We start from the raw sequence: 5,982 nt of genomic DNA on the forward strand, positions 1-5,982 counted from the left end.
AGGGAGAAATTTTAGGTTGTATGTATGTTACCAGAATAAAAGTCTTAAAAAACCATAGCATTATACAACACAACAGTGAACCCTGATGTAAACTATGGATTATGGTTAATAGAATAATTATAATAATATTGTTTCATCAATTGTAACAAACATGCAACACTAATGTAAAGTACTAATAGAGAAAACTGGGTGTGTGAAGAGGGGTATAAGGGATCTCTGAACTTTCTGCATGATTCTTCTGCAAACCCACAGCTTTTCTAATAATAATAAAAAAAGCAATGTGCAAAGGGAAAAAAAATGTATCATCAGTCAGCCAAAGCATCTACATATAACAAATTGTTCAATATTTAATACTGGAACCACATGGCAACCCATTAAATATCACAACCCAATCTTCTCTTCTTTGACAATGCCATGCAGATCCTAGTAACTTAATTCTCAGAAACCTAGTGAAAATTTATCATGGTAGATTAGCTACAAAAAGTTGAAACTGTTGAACAATTAGAAAAAAAATAACAAAATATCATGAGGACTACAATTACAAAACATTTTCTGATTTGGATATTAACAGTGAGTTTTAAATATGACTTTGGGTCACCCAGACTTCCTTTTACTCTATTTAGATTAACTGAAAGTTGATGGGGGGGGAGTGCTAATTACACAAAAACAGTGAAATCTATTGCAAGGTATATGTTCCTTCAACTCCTCTTCCTTATACTGTATGACATAAAATTTTCTAAATTAGGCATCTCTTAGTCAAAAGGCAGTCAAAGCTCAAATCCAAACTGCAAAGACTCAGAAAGGAATGTGAAGAGCAGCGAGATCAGATAGATTTGTGTGTAAAAATTTTCCCTTAATTGAATTTAATTTTTTTAGATTTTGGGTGTTCTTTATTTGACAGTTTGCACCAATGTATCTTGACGTCCTCTGAGTTTTTTCTTTTATGCAAGATCAGATTTTTTCTGGTATAAAATGGTTCTGGAAAAAAATTGTTTCACATTTTGCAAATTCAATTTTCTACACTGATTGATAGAGTCATAAGCTCAAAAGCATTATTTAAAGTATGATTAATTTAACATGAAAATATTTAATGTAAAAGATGTTTTACTTGAGACTGCAAAGTATATACATTTTTCTATGTAAGATTCTCAGAAAAATGTTAATCTAGTCCATTTGTTTTCAAGACTCATAAACATACATCTAGATAAACAAAAATCAGGCCAGACACACATTAAGAGATCCAGAGTACAAGAGTTGCAGAAAATTGTAGAACTCCTACTTAGGAGCGCATGTGATACTTAGTTTGTCAAAAAATGTTTTATCAAAAAGGAAATAGACAAGGAAACTGATAAGTTTACTTGTCTCCGCTAAATATGCTCTGAAATTCATGTAAAATGCAGCATAATCATTTTTGGTTGTTTTGTTTAGCTGACTTAACAGTTGTCAAAAATCACAGCAGGGTAACATGACTCCTATATTTAATGTTATCTTTTGACAACTGAATTCATGCCTAGAACAATGCAGTCAGTGAAGCATGTGCAAATTTGAATAGTGCATCTCATTAAAGACATCTTTATATTGTGGCCAAAAATAAGAATACTCTTTATTCCATGGATAATGAATTCCATCATCATTAGCCACCCATATGACTCTGGTGGTTTGTTGCCATTTGTAAACTGAGTCTGCAAAATGCCACTGCCAGCTGCATAATTTGTAATTTTGAAAAATAAGGTTGGTATAACCTGTTTATTATAAATATTAACTAAATGTTAGTGTATAAATATTCTCCAGGTGAAATTATCCAATGAATACATTACCATGATTAAGTAACATTAAGGGCATCATCCCTTTTGATGTCTTTGCCTTTCTCTCCTGTTTGCCATTGAACTGGTGTTTGTAGATAGCAGTGGTAAAAGCTTATTAAAAACTCAAAGTGATTTCAAATATTTCCACAGAGTTTTTAATGAAGAATAATTTGAGGGAATATATATATATTTCCTCCAGCACTTGTTTCCCTCTATTTTTTTTTCCCCTGAAATCTTATAGAGATATATTCACATACCACACTATCACCCACGCTGTACAATCAATCGTCCACAGCAGTTCCTTTCCATTGATTTCTAGGACATGCTCCGAAGTTTAAGGGAACCTGGGTTGTGGGGTGGAAGACACTGACAGAGACATCTGGGAAAGGTGGGGAGGATCAGCTGAAGAACTACAGCCAACTTGGATGGCTGAGATGGATGCCTAAAGTTATGGGGAAAAAAAACTTAGAAGAACTTTGAGAGAAATGAGGTACAGTACATGGTAATTCAGATATAGCATTAAAGTCAGTGTCTGAGAAGTTCTTCATAAAAGTAAAACAACTGACAGTAACATTAAGTATCCAACCCAATTTTTACCTGTAAAACCTCTCATTGAGAGAGAAAAAGTCAACATGTACTGTATATGACTATTTGTCAATAAGAAATGGCTGAGCAAAGACAAAGTTCCCACTGAAATAATGTTTCATCATTCCCATTAATACATAATGGCTATGCATGTTATTATCAATCAGACTTTGTTTACTAAAAGTGGTGCTTATTGATTAAAACTAAATTTATGGAACCAATATATTAAAATATAGCACTTTCTAGTTTGTGTTTCCTGTGAGCTATGTCAAACTTTTATTTGATGGATGTTAGTGTGAATTTAGAATTACAAGCAAAATTGCTACCTTAAGGAAGTATGTTTAATTGAAAACATATGCTTTAAAGTCATATTGCTGCTGGCTTTATAGGGAACAATCTAAGGCATGCATAATTGCATTGAACTACTATACAGAAGCTGGTTTTGTGTCAGATTAAACCAAATCTGCCTTTGCAAGTGCATGTATTTCAGAAATGTTCCTTAAAGTTTCACAATGTGTTTGTAATAGGCTTTGAAAATCTGATTTTAAAATTTCTGTATTTTATATACTTCTGGCTTGCTTAATTTAATCATGTCTGACCAAATATAGCACATAAATAATAAACAAAATGGTTAAATTTGTATTAAAATGAGTGTCGGCTGTTGATAACCAAAAACTCAAAATAACAGTGGCTTTATCAAATTAGAAGTTTAGTTCCCCCTCAGGTATAAGTCTGGATTTTTGTACTATCAGGGCTGGCAAAGAAGCCTAAAAATGTCTTACAAAACCCTACAATCCCATAAAGGAGCACTACAAAGACCTCAGACACTTAAGCTCCTTAAAACTTTCTCTTCTATTATTTCTACAGTGTGGCCATCATGATCATAGTCCAAGATGCAGTTCCAACCATCACACTCATGTTCTAAACACTGGCTGGAGAAAGGGGGGAAAAGAGGACAAAAGGTGTGCACCACCTGTCTCTGAATGGCCACAAATAACTTCTATTTACCTCCCATTGACTACAGCCGGTCACCAGGTCTCACCTAGTTGTGAGAATGGAACATGGGGCCTTTAATCTTGAAGGTCATCTGCCCTGTTAAAATTTCTATTTCTATAGAAGAGAGAAGAGCTATTGAAGGACAACAGACCAGAATGACTTTGCCCATACATCCTAGTGAATGTTCTGTTTTTTTTGATAAGACCATCATTTCCTCATCCTGAAATGCAGTCTCTCTGAAAATCCAGGCAGAAAGAAGATCAGCAGATTGCTGAGCTGAACAAAGAAGTAGCACAAGAAAAGAAAAAAAAAAAAAAAAAAAGATAAAATTAGCCTGACATCCTGTTTTAAACTAAAACGGCTCAATTGGCAGTTTCTGCCTGAGGGGATGTAGGATGAAAGCCAATTCTGAATTGCCTTACATTTATGGAAAATTTGGCACAGCTCTGGCAGCCTTCAACTAGTTTTGAAACCCCACTTCATTATTCAATCAGCCAGATTTTCTTCCCCACTGGCATATCCTTCTGGAGAACAGCACAGAGGTGAGAGTAGCAAGAGGATTTTCAAGTGCAGAGGTTCAGAGGGCTGGTACCTTCCAAGATGCAGTGTTAAGGTTAAGGACTAATGCGCAGTCAATTTCAGGTGAGTAATTAAATTAGCTATTTTAAAATTAAGCTACATATGCCAAGGGCCAGAGTCTATCATCTTTGGAATTATCAAAAAAAAAAAAAAAAAAAAAAAATTCACCAGCTTCTCTTTCTTTTTGGTGTGTACCATGCCTTTGCTATTAATTTTGAACGCAATTTTAAAACACAGGAGAAACTCCCCTTCCTTGATGTGATCTGTAACTTCCAACTATTGGGCTCTAATTCTCTATTAATGCTTTTCATCAGTTTTCAGGGTCAGTCAGTTCTCAGTAATGACTTCTATATGACCCAATGGTCTCCATGTCAACAACACATAGCATTATTATGTAACAACATCTAGGTAAGAACGAGGTGGCGCTGTGGGTTTGTGATCCTTTCCTCTCCCGTTCATATTCATCTGTGGCGAGAGGGACAAGGGTGTCTATATTCCCTCATTATATTACCATCGTGACTGTGAGCTAAGAATCAGAATCTGTTACTTGAATTAAAAAAATATTGCCACTGGCCGACGCTTCCAGCCTGAGCGGAAGGCGAGCGGCAGGCAAGCGGCGCAGCAGATGCGCACTGTCCCCAGGTCAGCGCGCGGCTGTTCAGCCGGTGCAGCCCCAGGACCCTCGGCAGCCAGGCCCGCCGCCTGCCCAGGCAGCACTGTGTGGTTAAGGCAGGCATGAGGCAGGGGTAAAGACGAGGCCCCTACCGGCCCTCCTGCTCACCCTCCTCCAGAACCAAAGCAAATTCACCACCTCTGAATGCAAGGGTCTCCTTTCGCTCCTCCAGACAAGCTACTTACTGGGTCCCTCCTCACCATCCACCTGGCCCAGACATGGAGAGTGGAGATGGCTTTGCTGCAGATGCAGCTGCCTCCCCCTCATTCCACTTTTACGTGGCTGTGGGAAGCCAAGCTCTCCAGAGGAGGACTTTCAGTTCCAGAGCTTCTGTTACAAACTTGCAAACTGAAGAACTGTGTCAAAAGCAAGACATTTCATTAGAAACGGAGTTATAAGATCAGATGTTCATAAGATTCCAGAGGTTTGTGCCTGGCCCTTCCCCTGCAGGGAGAGACTGTGGACCCTGAGTCTCTACTGGTTTCATGTGGCATTTCCTCCTTCCTGGGAGCAGAACAAGATGGAAAAGCCTCCAGGTAAGAAAAAGAAGACACAGACTCCAGAGAAAAATGTAGGTATGCAAAAGGACACTCTCCAAGAAGAAAGGTTGTCAGAAAAGAAACCAAAGAAAAGGCCCCCTTTGTCCAGAAAGCATAGTAAAGGGCTAGGCCTGAGCACAGAAGACAAAGAGCATTTCTTTGACACATTTGATGCTTCGCTCAAAGATGATTTCAAGGGGATTCCTGTGTTCATTCCTTTTCAGAGAAAGAAATCCTACAAATGCAATGAATGTGGACAAATCTTAAAGCACAAGACAGACCATATTCCACATCAGCAAGTTGGCACTGGAAAGAAGCCCTTTAAGTGTGCTCAGTGTAGAAAAGCATTCAGCCAACATTTCTCCAGCAAACATTTCTCCACACCAGAGAAAAACCCTTTACATGTGCTGAATGTAGGAAAGCCTTCCAAAGCAGTTCAAATCTCCTAAAATATAAGAAAACTCACACTGGAGAGAAGCCATATGAATGTAAGGAGCGTAGGGAAACCTTCACCTGCAGTTCATACCTCATATGACATTGGAAACATCACCCACGGAAGAAGCACTGAGGGTGGGAAAGCCATCAGTCAGTTGAGATTCAAGCATTAATGAGCACATGTGCCCATGGGGAGTTTTCAGGGAAAAGCCTTCGCCTCTGTCCAGTTTCTCACTTAGCATCCCCGAGTGATGCCAGGGTGTCCAGGAGAGTCAGCCTTGCTAACTATGGGGATGCCTAGGTGTGGCAGAAGCCCTTTCTGGTCCACAGAATCTTTGGATAAAGACCCTGCAGCAGGGTGGGCCACATT

At 38.4% G+C, this 5,982-nt stretch overlaps 1 pseudogene; it reads left to right on the forward strand.

Annotated features, from left to right (window-relative positions):
* The first annotated feature begins 5,158 nt into the window (after nucleotides 1-5,158).
* Nucleotides 5,159-5,745, forward strand: LOC119528891 (annotated as a pseudogene).
* The last annotated feature ends 237 nt before the right edge of the window (nucleotides 5,746-5,982 follow it).

The sequence above is a fragment of the Choloepus didactylus genome, chromosome 3 (genome assembly GCF_015220235.1).
Source record: "Choloepus didactylus isolate mChoDid1 chromosome 3, mChoDid1.pri, whole genome shotgun sequence".
Classification (NCBI taxonomy): Eukaryota; Metazoa; Chordata; class Mammalia; order Pilosa; family Megalonychidae; genus Choloepus; species Choloepus didactylus.